Raw genomic sequence first — 20,216 nt, 5'->3', positions numbered from 1 at the left:
ATATAGACCACACTTAACCCTGTATTTTTCAATAGCATTTGCACCTTCCTATTTTGAGATCCAACCTTTACTCTGGCAAGTTGAAGAACAAGTACTACAAGTAAGTTTTATTAAGAAAAACCACATAGAGGAAATTTTTGGCTCCAGACAGTGCTTAAGGGTACAGATAAGCACTCCTGCTGAAGTGAGATGAGTTATTAGAGAATTCTGAATGTTACAGTGAAAAGATCTAAGTATGTTTTAGCAGGTGCTATTTATTGCAGGCCCTCACTATGTCTGTACCACAAGAATTAATGTATCCTTTTTCCTAGTGTGTCAAGATTACAATATTTATCTAGGGAAAAAGAAAAAGCAAAACATGCCCTGTTTCCTCTTCAACTCTGGATTTTCTGCCACTCTGACTCCTCTTACTCCTCTAAGGGTGGAGCTGTTCCAAAGTACACTAAGAAATGGAGAAAATAAAATAAATGCAAAACATAGAAATAGATAGGCTTCAAGTGCCCAGATCTCTTAAGAGAACTTCACAAAAGTCTGGTCATGAATTACCTCTGCTGGGACAATTACTGGAACTTTCAAGCCATCCTTTTCCTATGAAGTATGGAAGAACATGTGTTACAAAACTCTTCACTGTAACTCACCCAAGAGTGGGAGTATCTTAAGTTTCTCTAAGCTTATGCCTCCTTCGCCTATTCCTGGGATTGAAACTTCTTAATTTGGGTTCGAAGAAGCTCTGCAGATGCCTCTTTACACCCAGTCATGAGTTTCACCTTTCCAGTACATTAAGTGATTTCCTCCTGCTTGCAGTTACGCTTCTTGGCACAGAAAATTCTAAATTATTTATATATTTTTATTTATTTTCCCTTTTCATTGCCCTTTTTTATTGTTGTTATAGTTATTATTGCTGTTATTGATGTCACCATTGTTGTATAGGACAGAGAGAAATGGAGAGTGGATGGGAAGACAGGGGGATGAGAAAGAGAGAGACCTGCAGACCTGCTTCACTGCCTGTGAAGCGACTCCCCTGCAGGTGGGGGGCGGGGTCTTGAACCAACTGGGATCCTTGAGCTGGTCCTTGCGCTTTGTGCCACCTGTGCTTAACCTGCTGCGCTACCGCCTGACTCCCAAGTTCTAAACTCTTCATTTATTTTTTGATGCTGTTTTATTCATTTGCTTAGTCCTCTAGTTTTTATTATCAAAAATTTAAAAACTTTTCAGATGTTTTCCTTATCTATATACTTTTTGCATCACATTATTGAAGAAATATTGATTCACAAGGTTGATGTTGAACTGGTCTTCAATTTCATCACCTCTTCCCAAATGGGTATCAGCACACTTCACTCTCCAAACTATTGGTCTCCTCTACCAAAGGACACTGAATTTCCAAACCTCCTGACCTCCTACTCTCACCCCCACCTGAGTCCCAACATCTGCTGTGAAAGAGCACAGTTCATTTCAGTTTCATCCTGTGTTAACCTATAAATAAGATAATCAGCTCTTCTCCTGGCTTATTTCACTCCACATGGTCTCTACAGTTCTACTCCTATTACAGGAAAATAAAGGATCTCATGCTTTCTTACAGCTTCCTTTGCCACTCATCTGCTATTGGACACTTGAGTTGTTTCTAAAATTTGGCTGTTACAAATATCTCTACCATGGGGTAGATACACAGAACTTTGATGGTAGGAGTGGTACAGAGCTATACCCATGGTATCATAAAATTTTGTAAATCACTAGTAAAAAAAAAAAAAGTTTTAAAAAATAAGTATACTGTAAACTCAGGCATGTGTAGGTATCTTGAGAGAAGTATTTTTGTGTTCATTGGACAGATGCCCAGGAGAGGAATTGCTGGATTATTTGACAGGTCTGTTATTAATATTTTGAGGATCCTACAAACTGTTTTCCAAGGGCTGAACCACTTTGCAATCTCACCAACTGTACAAGTGTTCCCTTGTCTCCACATCCTTGTGGCTTCTATTCTTTTCAATGTATGCCATTCTCACAAGCATGAGATAGTATCTCATTATTGTCTTGATTTTCATTTCACTGATGATCAATGACTATAAATTTTGTACATATGCCTATTGGCCATCTGGATATCTCTTTTGATGAAAAGTCTATTTAGAGCGTTCTCTTTTGTAATGAGTTTCTTTGACTTTTTGTTGCTAAACTTTGTGAATTCTTTATATATTTTGGTTATTAGCCCTTTGGTATATAGCATGTAAATGTCTTTTCACATTCTGAAAGGGTATCTTTGTTTTGATGATGGTTCATTTTGTAGTACACAAGATTTTTAGTTTGATGTAATCTATTCATTTACTTTTTCTTTTCTTTGTTGTTGGGCTAAAGTCTCTGAATACATTTACTTTCTTCTTTTTTTTTCTTTTGCCTCCAGGGTTGTTACTGGGGCTTGATACCTGCACTATGAATTCACTGCTCCTGGAGGCTATTTTTCCCCCTTTTATTGTTGCTTTTGTTTGTCATCGTCATCATTATTGTTCTTGTTGATGTCATTGTTGTTGGATAGGACTGAGAGAGGAGGGGAAGACAAAGAGGGGGAGAGAAAGATAGACACCTGCAGACCTGCTTCACTGCTTGTGAAGTGACTCCCTGCAAGTGGGGAGCCAGGGGGCTCAAACTGGGATCCTTACGCTGTTCCTTGCACTGCTTGCCATGTGCGCTTCACCTGCCGCTGCCCTACCGCCCAGCCCCCCGAATATATTTCTGAAGTAAACATCATGAGTATCCTGCTCATATGTTCTAACACCATTTATTGAAAATATTTCTCTTTGTCCATTTAATGTTATGGACCCTTTTTTCCATAAGTTAACTTCATATATGTGGGGACTTATTTCTGGGTTCTCTGTTCTATTTCATTGACCTGTGTAAATATTCAATGTTATTGTCTCCTTACCACACAATTTTGACTTCAACAGCCCTGTAATATAGTTTTATATTAAGAAGTGTGATGTCTTCATTAATTTATAAATTAAGTAAATATAATTCTCCTAAAAGGAAAGATCTGTTATTCTCAGTTATTTTCTTTTTTTTTTTTTTGATTGAATGCCTCCTTAGGATTTTATTTTGGCACTAAAAGAATTACTAAATGTCAAAGACATTAATTCTGGATTGCATAATCTCATTTTCATTTTATGTAGAATAAAATCTATATTTAAAAACCTTTTAGCCAAATACAGGAATGTATATCTTTTTGGTGATAGAAATACCTAAAACCTGACTTAGTCAGCATGGCCCTTGTCAATATTACCTTGAAAATTGTATAGTACAAAATCTTGAAGTTATTGGTTTAAGGTAAAATGAAGAATATTTTATTAACATTAAAGATAAAAATATTTTAATAATTTAATACTGAAATATTAAATTATCTAGTTTAGATTGTATAAAATTAAAGAATGAAATCTGAGCATCTGTTAAAAACAGAAACATAGTTTACTTTTTGTCCTGTAATCTACGTTTATTTCTACACTTTACAAACTGATAAGTTATGGTATCCCTCCCTGTGCTCAACCCTTGAGAACAATCTAATAACACAATTATTGGCATGTAATGATTTCAGGAATTTTAGTTACTTTCTAAAGCATATGCAGGAACATACAGATGCCCAGGTTCTGTATAGTTATAAACATGAAGAACTTATCAGAGTCACTCTGCTCATCATGTCTTCTTAAAGTTCTTTACATGCTAGAATGCTGTAGTTGAGGCTTATGATTTAGCTGAGATTTCAGATGTCAATGACTGGGATATATATAGCATAAGGAAAGTTGGGAGCATTAAAATGTAATCAGGGAGGAGAACTGAAAAGAAGGTCTGTGAGGTAAAAACTGCACTTTTTTATTGGAGGCTGAGCAGATCGAGAGGGGATGTACTGTCCTGGGCTATTCCCTCTAGTGAAATAATTGTAACCAGACCCACAGAGCAGTTACAGCGGGCATTTTTCCAGGACTGTGCATGAAAATAGCTTTGTTATGTCTATGTACACACAGACAATACACAGTGTCCTCTATCACTTTTCAAGTTCAAATTATGTGGAAGTCAGTTTTCACTGAATTCTGCTTTGCACTCTTAACTAGTGGTTGATGGTTTAAAGCTACATGCCTTTCAAAAGTATCCTTTACCTAAGAAGTGACCCAGTCAGCAGACACAATCAACTCAGATTGTCCTGAGATTTAGCCAGCATTGTCTTCCCTTTTTCTGAGTCAAGGAGACTTAGAAATTTGATGGATAGTTGAGTTGCACAAAGTCTGAACTGAGAACAGAAAATTATCACATGCTTGCTACCTGCCTAGCTATTTGCCTGGCTTTATTTCTTTTTTCTTTTCTTAATTTCTTTCTTTCTTTCTTTCTTTCTTTCTTTTTTTTTTTTTTTTGCCTCTGGGACTCAGTGCCTGCACTATGAATCCACTGCTTCTGGAGGCTATTTCCCTTTTGTTGCCCTTGTTGTTTATCGTTGTTGTTGTTATTATTGCTGTCATTGTTGTTAGATAGGACAGAGAGAAATCTAGAGTGGAGGGCAAGATGGTGGGGGGGGGAGAAAGATAGACACCTGCAGACCACTTCATTGATTGTGAAGCGACCGCCCTGCAGGTGGGGAGCAGGGGGCTCGAACTGGGGTCCTTCTGCTGGTCCTTGCACTTTGCGTCATGTGTGCTTAACCCAGCCCCCTTGGCTTTATTTCTTAAGACCATTAATTGGAATTATTTTTCTCTTATCACTGTAGTAGTAAAAATTATGTAAGAAGAGTGAATCTCAGCCCTGTTGTAGTCCCCTGAAGTTTGCCTCATTTAACTCGTCAAATTTCATGCCCCATGTGTTATATGGCGTATGTTAGAATTATCTCATGTTATAAATAGCTAATTTGTGATTTAACCTAAATACTCATACATTCATTTTGCAGGGTTGGGAAAGGCCTTTCTAGTGTGCTGTAGAATATGATTCATAGCAGTTCACTTCTTTTCTCTGCATTAGGTTGTAGAATTAGAAAAAGCAATAATAAGCAATATGTTCTCCTACAAAGAGATCTATAGCATATTTGTATAAATATTGACTGTACTTTAGTATAATATAGAGATAGATAGATGGATATATAGATGTTGATTTATATCAGTTCCCCCACTAATCTTTAGTAGATGCTTTATGTTAAAGGCCTAAAAAATGGCTCACCTGGGCAATTTGCTGCTTTGCCATATGAGCAATCCAGGTTGGAGCCTGGCCCCACCTCACTGAAGGAAGCCTGAGCCCTGTGGTTTCTATCTCTGCCACAGTCTTTTAACTTTCCATATGGAAAAAAAAAACTTCACTGAGATCATGATTATTATAAATCTTAATGACCATTTACATTTTAAAATAAAGAATATGGATTTACAGTCTAGGTCTTTAAGTAGAGTATTAACAAATTAACCTCTGTGCAGTTGTCTGATAAGGTTATTTTGAAAATCCACTTAGGTATTAGTGGATTTATGAGAACTATGTAAAACTTAGCATTTAGATGTAGTCTCTTGGGGTTTTGTGGATTTATTCATTGCCAGGAAATTTTTGTTCTTGATAGTGTCTATGGTAACACCACAAATACTGTAAAATATAATTTTTCTTGCTAGGAATAAGAAAAGATGATTTATTTTTCAAGGTCCATTATAATTTCATATCATAGTCTGCTACTTAATCACTTTAATCAAAGCATATTTTAGTTCTGCAAAATGACTTATTGTATGGCTTCATCAAATATCATTATCTTCCTATTTGAAGTATCTCAGATACATTCCTAAGTTCTATATTGAAACTCTCTTAAAATCAAACCTATTTTTATACCAGGTATTCATGGGCAAGGTTTTGAATCAATCTTGTACACCCATGTTATCTTGACCCACATTTTTTTTAACTTCGATTACATTTTTTGTATCACTTACTCAGAAGAGCATGATTATTCAGGAACCCTAGAATCTAGTTTTTCTATGTAGCTGATTCTAGCAATTTTTTGAAACTTTTCAATCATTATGCATTTTGCCTTCAGTATGAGAGAAAAGTAAATGAGAGAAATTTAGATTAGAGATAGAAAAGCATGTCATTCCACTCACATCAACAAGTCAGTTATGGCATTTGATGTGTCAGAAGCTTGATTATTATAGTGAAATAAATTGTCATACCTGGAGTAAAACATGCCAACACAAAAAGGAAAAACACTTGATTCTATAGATGATTGTTATGTTTTAATACCATCTTGGACTAAGTTTTTATTTCTCTGTGATGATTCTGAATCTTATTGAATAACCATATGTGTGACTTAGATGAAATTCACATTCTTTGCATGCCCAAGAAAAGAAATAAGCCTACAAAGGCTGCTGTTATTTTAACCGTAAAGATCATAGCACATCAGCTTTCAGCATCTGGCTTATGATACATAATCCTTTTTTGACAATTGTTCCAAAATGAGTATGGAAATAGTGCATAAGAATGCAGAAAGGTGAAATAAAGTGGTAAGAAAGTTGTTGTGCTTGCTTTATGCTAAATAGTGAGATGAGTGCATATGTTGGTTACCTCATTTAATCTCAAAGGAATACCATTAAAAAGACTTTTAAATTGTATTTCAGATTCAGAGGGTGAGGCTTACAAATTTTCACATAGTAAATGATAGCTATGAAAGTTGAATCCTAAGTAGAACACCAGAGTGCATTATCACGTATCATTTTCTATTTTTAGAGCATGATAAGACAGTCAGTTACAACTGTTGAGTACAAGACTATGCACATGGAGAAAGCAGACAAGTTTTGAACAAGAGGGATACAGATAGACTTTACAGACAAGAGGTTTGAACTATACTTTGATTCTTTTCAGCTTTACTGTGCACAAGAGTTATATGAAATGTTATTGTTAAAATGCAAAAACATTCAAAATAATTAGGGCAATTTAATTTTAGAAAAACCACCCCCTTCTCTGTGAGCTTCTTCCAAAGATTATGTGCTATATAAACTCCAGTATCTAGAAGAATGGTCAGAACATAACAGCCAATCAAATATTTGTAGAATGGATGGCATCTATGGTTAGTAGAGAATAAGGCCAATACATTTAACTATAAATGTTGATTGATTCATTCAAGAAATAGTTGAGTCATGCTTGTTGCTGAAGTTTTTAGATTTTGAAAAGCCATTTTTCACATTTGAATTCATATTCCATCTTACAGACATAGCTTCAGTCTTTGGCATCACATTTTATTGTAATCCACCATGTGTCTGGCCCTACATTTAGAATTACAGTGCATCTATGAGCGTGGTATGCATGTTCACTGCTAGGAATATGGTGGAGAATGCGTCTGATGAGCACAAATGTAGGTGAAACCTTGAACCTCACTCCAAGAAAACATGCTTTCTAATGAAGGAAGGAAGGAATAGTTAAGTGTGATAATTCCTAATCATAATAAGAATACTAAAAATGGGGGCTAGGCAATAGTGCAGCAGGCTAAGCACACATGGTGCAAAGTGCAAGGACTGGCGTAAGGATCCTGGTTCCAGCCCCTGGCTCCCCACCTGCAGGGGCATCATTTCACAAGCGGTGAAACAGGTCTTTCTCTCCCCCTCTGTCTTCCCCTCCCCTCTTAATTTCTTTCTGTCCTATCCAACAACAGCATTAACAACAATAACAACAACAAGGGCAACAAAAATGGGGAAGATGGCCTCCAGGAACAGTTGATTGATAGTGCAGGCACTGAGGCCCAGTGATAATCCCGGAGGCAAAAAAGAAAAAAATATACTAATACTGTGAAGAAAAAGCTTAAACAACAAATGATATTATAATAGAAGTTGCAGTGAGGATGGAAAAAGATGAATATTGGCAATTATACAAAGAATACGATCAAGTGTCAATGAGATGACAACATTTTGTTTATGTATGTATTTATTTATTTTGGTAGCTTCTGGGGCTTCATCACTCCAGGAAGACTTTCAGATAAAAACAAAGGAAATAAAGCACAGCAATGAAGCTTCCTTCAGCAAAATGGGGGCCTGGCTGAAACCTGCGCTGTGCATATGGCAAAGTCACCCTATCTAAGTGAACTATTTTGCCAGTTCAAGGTGATAGCATTTTTTTTTCCTTCTGCTGAGACTGGACTCAGAAAAGGGAACCAAGAATGGCAAATAGTTCACCTGCTTTATTATGAATAATACCCAAGTTCAAGCAAGCCTAGACCCTACCAACTGGAAGAATCTTTGGTATCTTCTCTCCCTCTCTCCACCTTTTGTCTTTATTTCTGAAAATATTGTCCTGGGATGGTGAAGCTCTGGTAATCCAAAATAATTTGGTCTTTTTAATGAATTTTATTGCTATATGAGTGTAATTTTTATCAAGTTTTACCTTTTCCTTCCAACTGTGCTTATCGTCATGACCAACCAATAGATAATAGATGACCAAATGAAAAGGAGGAAAGCCTTAAAGGATCTTTTTAAATTTTTTTTTCGTAAAACAAATTCAGAGACATGGTTAGCCATCATTCAAAGATTTAAATGGCTCATGTAGTCAGAAAGAATGTAGCGAAAACCTTTTTTTGTTTGTTTAATTGTTAAGGAATTCTAGTTTTTCTGAAGTAAAAACAACTCTTCACAACCAGGGAATATGGAATGGAGTAAAGAATTGGAATGAAATTTAAGATTGGCTCTCAGAGGAGTCTGCTTGCTATTTAGCTGTTGGAACCCTTTACAACCAACTAGAAAGAATGTTGTGGAGTGCTTCCTGGAGAGTTTATAATATGAGAGTGATCATATTAGTCATGCTGAATTCTTACTTATTGCTCCGCATTTAGGTGCTGCTCAAGCCGACATCTAATACTCTCATTTTCCTTAGCAGATGTATTCAATTTTATATTTTTCATTATACAGAAATCCTCAGTTCTATGTGATACCTTACCTGGAATATACAATATGCGTTATCAGTTTTTCTGAGGAATCATAACATTGGAAGATTGCCCAGAGACCATCTGGTCTGGAGAGATGTTGCTTAGTAAGAGTGGTCAAGGATCACTAAGCAGAGAAGAATAATTTTAATGCAATGTAGTTTGTTTAAATTAAGATGTATTTTTACATTTACATTTTTTAGTTCAGAAAAAATATTTGAAGCAACTCATTTGAAGTTCTGTCCTATGTGTAGAATTTTTACATAATTGTTGCTCTTCATTTTGGGCAATTTTAAATTAGCAATTTTTCCATTGATTCCAAAAGAAAATGTTAGTTTGAAAACCAGATGTTTAAGAACTTTCTTTTTCAAATCATAGTGATACTTGCAGACATCCCATTGATATAATTTGTCACTCGTTTCTTGGAAGTTGGATAAGAATGATTCTTAAAAATGTAATCCCACAGCTACCAATATTATTAGTGTTAGAATAGTTTTAATTAGTGTCAGGTTCTAAATTAATTCTAAGTAGAATAATTTTTAATCATCATTGACATACATACTGTTTGTTTAAAAAAAAAAAAAGCACATACACCATGCAAAACTATATAAATCAGTGAGAAATATTTTCCTGTGCAACTTCTTGTGACTATTGTAGCATACATGGCATATAGGTGTTGACTATTATTTCTATAACTATCTGTTCTGTCTTTCTATATTTTTGCCCATTTTATCCTATGGTCCTGCCTTCTCTTCCTTTCTAAGTTATACCTACACCTATTATTACTTTTGAATTCCCTTCCTTTTTTTCCTCCTCTCTCTCTGGTTCCTGGTAGAATTAGAGTTCAGAACCTTCTGGTCCTCTCTCCCTAACATTTCTCCCCCTCTGTGAGTATGAACCAAAATTCTTTTTGGGGTGCAGAATGTGGGAGTTCTGCCTTCTGTAATTGCTTCTCTGCTGGACATGGATGTTGGCAGGTTGATCTTTCTTTCCTAGTCAGATAGGGCTCTGAAGAGGTGAGAATCCAGGACACATTGGTGAGGTCATCTGCCCAGGGAGTTCAGGATAGAATCATAGTAGTATCTGCAACTTGGTGTCCAAAAGGTAGTTAAGATATAAAGCAGAACAAAATCTCTAATTAATAAACAGAAACCAGAACATCGTGATAACACTGGTAAGAGTGAGGATTTTAGGGTGGTAAGAAACTAGGAAGTCTATTTTAGGTATTATCGTAAGGATGTATATTTTTGTTATTATAAAGGTTTTGTTGCAAATAAATGTGGGCATTTTCTTAGTATCTGTTGAGATTAATATATGGTTTCTCATACTAGAAATTTTTGTAATTTATTTGAATAACAGATTTCTCAATATTCTCTGTTTATATTCATAAATTAGTAGTTTTAGTTAAGTTACTGGTTGAGTTTTACAGTACTTTGTGCCATTGTGTTTTACTGAGACTTATAGTTAGTTTTGTACTGAGTCATTGTTAAAAGGAGTTTTATACCAGTTGTGTGCTTATGGAGGAAAAATGTCTTTTAAACTCTTTTTATAGTTTATATCATTTATTCCTGAAATATAAGATAGCACAGTAAATGAAGAACCAGGCTTCCCAATCCAAATGATTTCCCCCTAAAGTTGTTCTGTATGTCTGCTAGTTTGTTTGGGGGTATCAAGTAAATTACAAAAATTTGGAAACTTTTTGCTCTGAAGACACCTGGGTTCACTGCCCTTGTCATTTTGAAGGATATCAGATTTTCTTTTTTTTCTTTCTATTTTTGTTTTATATTCTTCAGAACAATTTTTAAATTTAAACATTTTTAAATTTATTGACCAATTTTTACCATTTCGTATGTAATATAATGCAATAATTTAATTTTTAGTTTTTTGATTTATTTATAGGATCAAAACTGAAATTGAGAGGAAAGGGGGAGATAAAGGGAGAAAGGTAGACATCTGCCAGTGGGTCCATTTGAGAGCACATGTTACAGTGCATAAGGACTTGGATTCAAGCCCCAGGACCCCCTCCCTGCAGGAGGAAATTTTCACAAATAGTAATAAAGCAGTGGTACAGCTGTCTCTCTTTATCTTCTCCATCTCTCTCAACTTCTCTATCAATATCAAATAAGTAAATAAAAACAGTGAATTAGTGAATAAGTTGTGGGATATAAACTGCTCTTAGAATAGTTGCTATTTTATCTTTTTGTGCCAAGTGTGTGGAATTGGAATTATACTTAGTGAATAAGAGTTTCAGGATAACTACCAGATGATTTTCTTAATGTGCGGAATATAGGTAAGTAAAACCCACTATCTTACTTTGAGAAGAAAAAGGAACGAGACTCCAACTTTGTGAGAGGTGTAGGAGTGAGGGAGACATAACTCTGATGGTGGGTGCATGTGGACATGTACCCCTCTTATATTATAATTTTGTAAACCATGATTAAATTATTAATAGAAACTTGTGCTTTGATTAGGCAGCAGTGGGTACCTAGAAAGGAAACAGTAAATCCAAGTAAAGGTTAATACTCTTGAGGTGCTTGCAAAGGAACTTGTATAGGAATGTTTAAAAACAACTCTGCCTGGCAGTTCACTTAGAGGGAATAAATGTGCTCACAGTCTTTGTTGTAACTTTTGGTGTTATAAAGCACTCCTGTAACAAACCAAAGAACACTGTCTCTGCAATATCACATTAATGGCCAATCATTAAGCAGACAGATCTGTCCCATGGATAGTGGATTTGTTAAAATTACAGAGGGTATAAATATCCATGCCATCAGACTATTAAAACCAGAGCTTTCTTACAGATCTGAGAAACATTATTGCTCTAAGTAGAAATGTGCCAAAGTGTTGCAATATTATGTCATACATCTATGAAAAGGCACTAACAAACATACTATTAAAATTTAGGAATATGGAAGAAAGCTTATCTTGAGTAAATGAAAAGTCATGCAATGCAAATGTAAATTGTGAAAGCAGTCCTTCTGAATTCTTTTTTTTTAATTTTTATTTATAAAAAGGAAACACTGACAAAAACCATAGGCTAAGAGGGGTATGACTCCACACAGTTCCCACCACCAGAACTCCGTATCCCATCCCATCCTCCCCCCCTGATAGCTTTCCTGTAGTAGCTTCCTCATCTCAACAAATGATGATTTTGTCTTTGAAAGCCTATCTTTGCCAGATATTTTATATTTGTTACCTCTAATTCTTCAACTGCCCTGCAGAAGTGTTATTGCCTCTATACTTCAGCTGAGAAAACATGAGCCTAACACAAGTTCAGAAAAAACATATTTGTTACATAACTATTAGGCAGAGGTAATGAATTTCCCCCCACCCACATAAGTCTTCTATGAATCAGAAGTACGCTCTCTACCTGTCTCATGAGATTAGAGCTCATGTGTGTTATTTGGAGAAAATTGTAAATAAGAACTGTAATGGATGATGATGGCTGCAGTGTCTTCCTGTAGGACTGACTGGGTCAGTTGGCTTAGAATTACACATATATCTGTGCCATGTGCTGGAGAGCTCATGAAATGAGCAGCCAAGAGGTGAGCAATGCCCTCAAGCTTCCTTTCCCAGACTTGGGTCTTTCACAGTTTGAGTGGCATTAGTGTAGGGTGGAAGGAGCTCTCATACTGTCACAGTTGGTCTGCTTCAACAGATTTCATAGTGTAGGGACAAAAATGTGACTATGATTTCAGGCTATGGGCTGAACAAAGAGAGAAGTCTTTAGCATGACCAGAATGCTTCATCTCAAGTTACAGTTTCATTTTTGGAGGATATTAAGGATGCAAGGAGTTTGTGAAAAGTGATGGCTAGCACCAGGCCCAGGGGGTTCCATTACTGTGAATTGACTCAAAAGTTAGTATGCCTTTTTCTGAGCTTTTATCAAATTTCATGTTGCTAAGTATTTCAAAGAAATGGTTCTTGAGCTTGCAAACTAAATGCCATTTCTCTGTAATTCTACAGATAAGAGATTAAGTTATGCATAATGAAAAATCTTACAGATAAGCCAGGACTTAGAAAGAAAGAAACACTTCAATCTTAAAAGACAGATCTTTTCTTGGTAAATTACTATCATCTCTTAAGTGAATTTAATGATCAAATTTCCAAACCTTTAGCTTAGACCAAATTCAGAGTATCATAATAGTTTCACAAGAAAGTAAAAAGTTGATTTGTGTGGATGATGCCAAAGAAATTTTGTCTTTTTTCTGCTCTGGTTGAGGTGTAAATGGATTGTAAGTAGCTATCCTAGAAAGGCCAGTGCTGATCACCGTTTTAGATCCAAAAGTATTATTGACTCTACTTTTTGTTGCTATAATTCTGTTATTAGTCCTGAAACATGGATTGTCATATTATACAGAACAAATTATACACTCCCATTAGCAATTTACTTCTGCATGTAGTGAGAATGGCAATCTGAGAGTCCTTTGGTGATCCTCATTACCTAACTAGAAAAGAATGGTTTCCTGCATTGTATATTTGGTGTTTTATTTTTGAATCATAATTGGCATGCACTGGCGGCAGTCACAGTAATGATTTTTCCAATCTCAGCAGGCTTTAAAAACTTTCTGCCTCATCTTTGTTGTTTCAGCTCACAATGAATCCTTCCCCATAAATGCTGACTTATCATCTGTACAATGGCATATTTTTCTGGCTATTGTTTCCCATCTCTATTTTACAGAAAGCTTAAGAGACTCTGTGTGTGTGTGTGTGTGTGTGTGTGTGTGTGTGTGTGTGTGTGTGTGTGTGTGTGTGTGTTTTCTTTGTCTTGGATGTTAGTTGATTGGTCATGCAATTTCCCCATCCGTCTGGTCTATAATTGTTCATCATTATATTAGATGGAATCACTCTTGTATTTAAAGAAGTTGAGAAGCTGGGTACTAGGGCACCCAATTAAGTACACACATTACCATGCACAATGACCCAGGTTTGAACCCCCATCCCCACCTACAGGGGGGGGATGCTTCATGAGTAGAGAAACAGGTCTGCAGGTGTCTTTCTCCCTCTTTGTCTCCCCCTCACTCCCAATTTCTCTGTTTTATCAAATAAAATAGGAAAAAGAAGATTGCTGTGTATGAAACAGTTTTCATTATTCTGGCTCTACTGTTGTACCTTTTGTTGAAAGACCATCTTTCTGTATTAAGATATTTATCTGGGGACTGGGTGGTGATGCACTTGGTTGAGCGCACAAGACCCAAGTTTAAATCTCTAATCCCCACATTCAAGGGGAAAGCTTTGCAAGTGATGAAGCAGTGCTACAGGCATCTCTGTCTTTCTTCCTCTCTATCTCCCCCTTCCATCTCAATTTCTAACTGTCTCTATCCAACAAATAAAGATAATTTAAAAATTTTAAATATTAATTTGTTGTTTTCATCACTTGCTTCTAAAATTGCCTGTGATGATAGATCTGTATGAGGGATTAGGGAGAGGGTTAATTGTTTTAATAAAGTTGTTTTTTTTCCTGACTATTAAGTAGAGAGTTGTCTTTTTTTTGCCAAGAAGATTGTCATTCAGGCACAGATCTTGGTGCATGCATAGCAAATACACTGCTCCCCAACATCTTTTTTTTTTTTCATTTTGATAGAACAGAGAAATTTGGGAGGGAGGGGGAGATAGCAAGAGAGAAAGAGAAGCACATTAAGCCTTAAATTACCATGTGAGTTGTGAAACAACTCCTCTGCAGATGGGGACCAGAGGCTTGAACTGAAATCTTTATGTGTGGCAATGTTTGCACTCAACCAGGTATATACCACTGCCTAACTCCCAAGATTATTTTGAACATTCATACAAGTGCATAATTATCTGGGAAAACTCATGGGGAATTATTTTTTCCTCCTTTTTTGTTAGTGATTTGTTTTGTTCTGTTTTTTAATTTTTATTTATAAAATGGGAACACTGACTAGACCATAGGATAAGAGGAGTACAATTCCACACAATTCCCATCACCAGAACTCCATATCCCGTCTCCTTCCCTGATAGCTTTCCTATTCTTTATCCCTCTGGGAGTATGGACCCAGGGTCATTATAAGATGCAGAAGGTGGGAGGTCTGGCTTCTGTAATTGCTTCCCCAATGAACATGGGCATTGACAGATCGATCCATACTCCCAGCCTGTCTCTCTCTTTCCCTAGTGGGGCAGAGCTCTAGGGAAGCAGGGCTCCAGGACACATGGGTGGGGTCATCTACCCAGGGAAGTTCGGTTGGCATGACGGTAGCATCTGGAACCTGGTAGCTGAAAAAAAGAGTTTACATTTGTTAGTGATTTAAATATTTGCAAAATAGAATTATTTCAGGGTTATATTTTCACACCCACACATAGTGTAAGTTGGCATGCTTAGATTTTTTTTTAATTTAAGTAAGTTGTTTTTATAAGCCCAACAAGAAGCATTATACAAAACATCTCTCTAGGGATGTGCCCTACTTCTCCTAAGCCTACTATTTGCCATGTAGAAATTCTTTGAACTACTCAAAATAAAAAGATAATGCAAGCACCAGGTAGTGATAGTGTTAATTATCCTGTTTTGCAGCTGGCAACTAGAAATGTTTGTGATGAAGTTCTGTTGAGGTTCCTAGATTGGAGAAAAATTACCTAACCAGACTGTAAACCACATTTGGATGTGAACATGTTAGGCAGTGTGACAAACTCCTAACAACGTTATAAGATAGTATAATAAAGTAATTATGTATAGTGTAAGTATACAGTCTTATTAAAAATAGCACTTGTTTAATGTCTTTTGGTTTAACTTTGATAGAATGTGAAGTTACACCTTTGCAATCTTGAAAGCAAATTAAGACTCACAAGTCTTAATTCTGAATTTAGTCAAAAGCAGACAAATGGCTTGAGACACTGCATGTCCAAAAATTGTGTGACCATAAGAATATGATGTGCCACACATGGCATCCTGATTCATTTGCCATAGAAGTGCCTGAAAAATCATTTATGCTGTTTTCACCTTTGTGTGTCCATCTGGGAATGGCACCAAATAGTGATTGATAGCTATGTCCTACTGCCAAATGATGCTAGTTTAAATTACAATTCTACCATCAATTACCTGGGTTTGCTGATGTTACCTTGTGTAACTCAAAAGTCTCAGTTTTGTCATCTATGAAGTGGAAAAGAAATATCGCCTACATTATGGGAGTTTTTAGAATTGCATAATAATGATGCTTGCAATATTGCAATATTGCAATATGCCATGCCTAGCCCTGATTGAGTGCTTCCAAGATGTTGGTTATTAGTATAAAGCTGTTACAAGAAGCAAATTTTACTACCAGAAAAAGAGTATGTTTACAACTCTCCAGAAAATCATGCATATTTTATTGCTTTGAAAGGTCATAGATTGCTAGCCTAGCCATGTTTTGCTGTCATTTTATAAATATTGCCCTTTTATATTGTTTCTCAAACATAACTGTCAATAATCCCAGGGGTATGGCTTAAGTCCTCATGACTTTCTTTTTAAAACCATTTTTATTAGTGATTTACCAATGATTAACAAGATGGTAGGATAATAGGGGTACAATTCCATCAATCCTCACCACCAGAGTTCCGTATCCCATCCCCTCCATTAGAAGGTTTCCTTTTCTTTATCCGTGGGAATCTCTGGGAATATGGACCAAAATAATTAATTTATTTATTTTGCCTCCAGCATTATCGCTGGGGCTCGGTGCCTGCACTAGGAATCCACTGCTCCTGGAGGCCATTTTTTTTCCCATTGTGTTGCCCTTATTGTTGCGCTTGTTGTAGTTGTTGTTGGATAGGACAGAGAGAAATGGAGAGAGGAGGGGGAAAAAGAGGGGAGAAGAGAAAGATAGACACCTACAGACCTGCTTCACCGCTTGCGAAGCAACTCCCTGCAGGTGGGGAGCTGGGGGCTCGAACCAGGGGTCCTTGCACTTCGCACCACGTTCATTAGGTCCTTGCACTTAGCGCCACATGCACTTAACCTGCTGAGCTACCACCCATCTCCCTAGACCAAAATTTTTTATGGGCTGAAGAAGGCATATGGTCTTGCTTCTCTGCTGAACATGGACATTACAGGTTGATTCATACCCCAAGACTGTTTCTATCTTTCCCTAGTGGGACACGGTTCTGGGGAGGTGGGGTTCCATGATGCACTGGTGAAGTTGTCTTAGACTTTTGAAATTATTTATTTTAAATACAGAGATACTGAGAGAGACCACAGCTCTGAAGCTTTATTTAGTGTGGTAGAAACCAGGCTCAAACCTGAGTGTCACTTGTGCCAAAGCAATATGCTATCCAGGTGAGCTGTTGGGTTGTCAAAAAAGTCCTAGTCTATTTTCCCATGCAAAACTGTCTCATAACTTCTGAAAACCCAATAGTGTATCTTTCAGTCCTTGTGACTTTTTAAAAGACCAGTGGTAACTAGGCTTAGAGTTGAGAGAGCCTGTACTTTTTCACCAGTTCAGATTTTGACTATGGTTTTTGCTTGTTCCAAAGATTTTGGCTGGTGCTTAGTTTTCCTCTTGCCTGAGATGATGTGTGATTTGGTCTTCAGAGGCAGTGAAGGGTAGATGCAGGATAATTGCACAAAGGGATAACTTGGGACCTTTCTATATTGTTATTGAAGACTATGGAGTTTCTGGCACAGAACTTTCCACATTACTTCTCTGCTTTTTCTTTGTGTGTGTTTTACCAGATGTTTGATAACTTCACTTCTACATTATTCCTTTGAGCATAAATACAAATAGATCATAAAATGTAGATCAAACATTGCCATAAAAAAGTCCTCTCAGAAATTGTAGCAAATTAGCTTATGACTATTTCCTGAGCTTATTAGTTTCCCTCTGACAAGTACAAATGCTAATGATTCAAAATCCTTTGGTTTCTCCTATTACCTTCCTCACTTTATCTTGGTAAAATTCAGGAGATTTGGAAATTAAATCACTTTTGAAGTTATGCATTATCAAATGTCAGAGTAAAACTATCTGAATGCTTCCTTTCCACATGTAGTTCCAATTTCCTGAAGCTAATTTCTTCCTTCTAATTACAAGCAGTCCAAGAAGAACTAGTTTATGCAACTCAGCATGAGAGTAAGTAACTCTTATTTCTTCAGGCTGAGTTGAATGCAGGAAGTTTCCCGAAAACTGTGTGAATACAGCTACATAAGGTACAAAATGAATGTTCCCTGTTATGTTTTTATTATTAATCTTTCATTGGCAAGGGTCATCAAGGACATCGTCTCCCAGTTTGTGTGTGTGTGTGTGTGTGTGTGTGTGTGTGTGTGTGTGTGTGTGTGTGAGAGAGAGAGAGAGAGAGAGAGAGAGAGTGTGTGTGTGTGTGTGTGTGTGTGTGTGTGTGTATGTATGTATGTATGTATGTGTGAAGAAATTTTGCTCTGGTTATAGTTATCATGGGGAACTTACTTTGTGTCTTATTTTCCTATAAAAAATGAACATTTTCATTGTGATTAAATGTTATTTTTACATCACTGAGTTGATTTAGATGTTTATCAGACTCTAAATGCACTTTCATGCATTGCAGTATTTGCTGATGAAAACAAAACTTATGTTTGTGCACCTGAAAGGTTTCAGCTTTTCTGTAACTGACTTTCTAGAAAGAGCTTTGTTGTTGCTATTGCTGCATGTCCTAATAACTGCACTGGGTAAGAGAAAGATCAGTGTTGCCTCTTAACAGAGCTATAATTTCTTATGTTGAGACTATCATTCATGGTGATGCCTTGAATCTTTTCTAAGTTTTCCTATGGATAGTGCACTACTGAACTAGGGTGTACATACAATGTTAGTCAGCCAAATCAAGTCATTCTCTTTTGTTTTAGAAGCAAAACTTCCTGCCTCCTGTGATTTGCTGCACAACCTACATCCCTTTTTTGTTTCATGCCTTATCAGGTCCTAAAAGTGGTCCCTGATCAGTACAGTAGCAAAGCAAAAAACAATTCCTTGTCCTTGTGGTTTTTTTTTTTAACATTTTATTTATTTTATTACTTGCATATTTTAATGAAAGAGAAGATAGATAGCCAGAGCACTGCTCAGATCTGGCTTATGGTGGTGCTGGGTATTGAACCTGGGACTTCATAGCTTCAGGTATGCAAGTATTTTGCATAACCATTATGCTTACTCTCAGCTCTATTGTCTTCATGTTTTAAAAATGCATGTGGTGAGGTTTTAATTGCTTTCATATAAGATCCGTTACTATGCCGTCTTACAAAAGAGTTGGGTTTCAATCAGGCCACATCTGTAACCTTTTAAAAAGCAGTTCTTTTCATTTTTAATCAAATGGCATAAAAAGAAATATTGACTCTATAGTGTTCTTTTTCTTCTTATCTCCTTTATTTTTAATCCACCTAATAGTTGAGGCACATAATTGAGCAAAATATTGTACTTGGTACCACTTACTAATGGACAGGAACTTGGTTAAGTATCTGACATTACTTTTCTTAAGTCTCTACTTCTGCTAGCACAGTAAGATATAACCTATGTTAGCATTCACATTAGAAGCATCACATTCGAATTAGCATCTGCAGCAGGAAAACTAAGGCTTTGAGAAATTAATTTTATGTAAGTAGGATATGAAGGAGCAGGGTCCTATTTCTGGACACCTTATCATTAGGAGTCACTTTCAAAAATACATATGTGGTGGGCTGGGCAGTGCTGCACTTGGTAGAATGTACATGCTACAAAGTTCAAGGACCTGGGTTCAAGCCCCAAATTCCTGCTTACAGAGGGAACAAAAGCTTCAGGAACAGTGAAGCAGTGCTGCATGTGTGTCTTTCTGTCTTCCTCTCTAGCTCCTCCTCCTCTCTGTTTCTCTATCTCTATAAGAAGTGAATAAATAAAGTAAAAATATGTATTGGTGAGTGTGGTCAGGTAATGCACTATAAAGTGAAGCTATGTGCAGTTCCACCAGAAAAGTTTACTCCAGTTGAGATACCAATTTTTTCTTATGACTAAAAAATGCCATTATTCATCTATCACATATAAGGAGACAGAGATTTCCACATGTCCTATCCTATCTCAAGGAAAATAGTCACTGATGTCTCCCTCCCCAGTGTTGCCTCCCATTTGCAAATATCCTTCTAAAATGAAAGCAGTGAATGAGAAACAAAGACATAACTGTATGAACAGCTTGATAAGCACTTGATTTCTTAAGTGAAAATTTGTCATACCTCACATTTAAGATTGAGTTGAATAAGCATTTCATGTATGCGTCTGAGTCAAATACCTTCTAGTACATACATATCCTTTGAAAGAGAACAAAAGTCTGTGTTTATGTGTTTAGTGTTAGTTTGTCTATTTATGATTAGCTCTATTCTTCTCTAATGAAAGCAGCTCCTAGTCAATATTTG

General features: G+C 36.5%; 1 protein-coding gene across 1 annotated transcript in view; it reads left to right on the top strand.

Annotated features, from left to right (window-relative positions):
• The window catches only part of PCSK5 (proprotein convertase subtilisin/kexin type 5), a 357,422-nt gene that overhangs the window by 262,857 nt on the left and 74,349 nt on the right, over positions 1-20,216 (top strand). The gene's annotated exons all lie outside the window — the stretch shown is intronic.

Source organism: Erinaceus europaeus, chromosome 10 (genome assembly GCF_950295315.1).
Source record: "Erinaceus europaeus chromosome 10, mEriEur2.1, whole genome shotgun sequence".
NCBI lineage: Eukaryota > Metazoa > Chordata > Mammalia > Eulipotyphla > Erinaceidae > Erinaceus > Erinaceus europaeus.
Note: the sequence above shows the minus strand (reverse complement) of the source record. Positions and strands in the feature narration are given on the sequence as shown.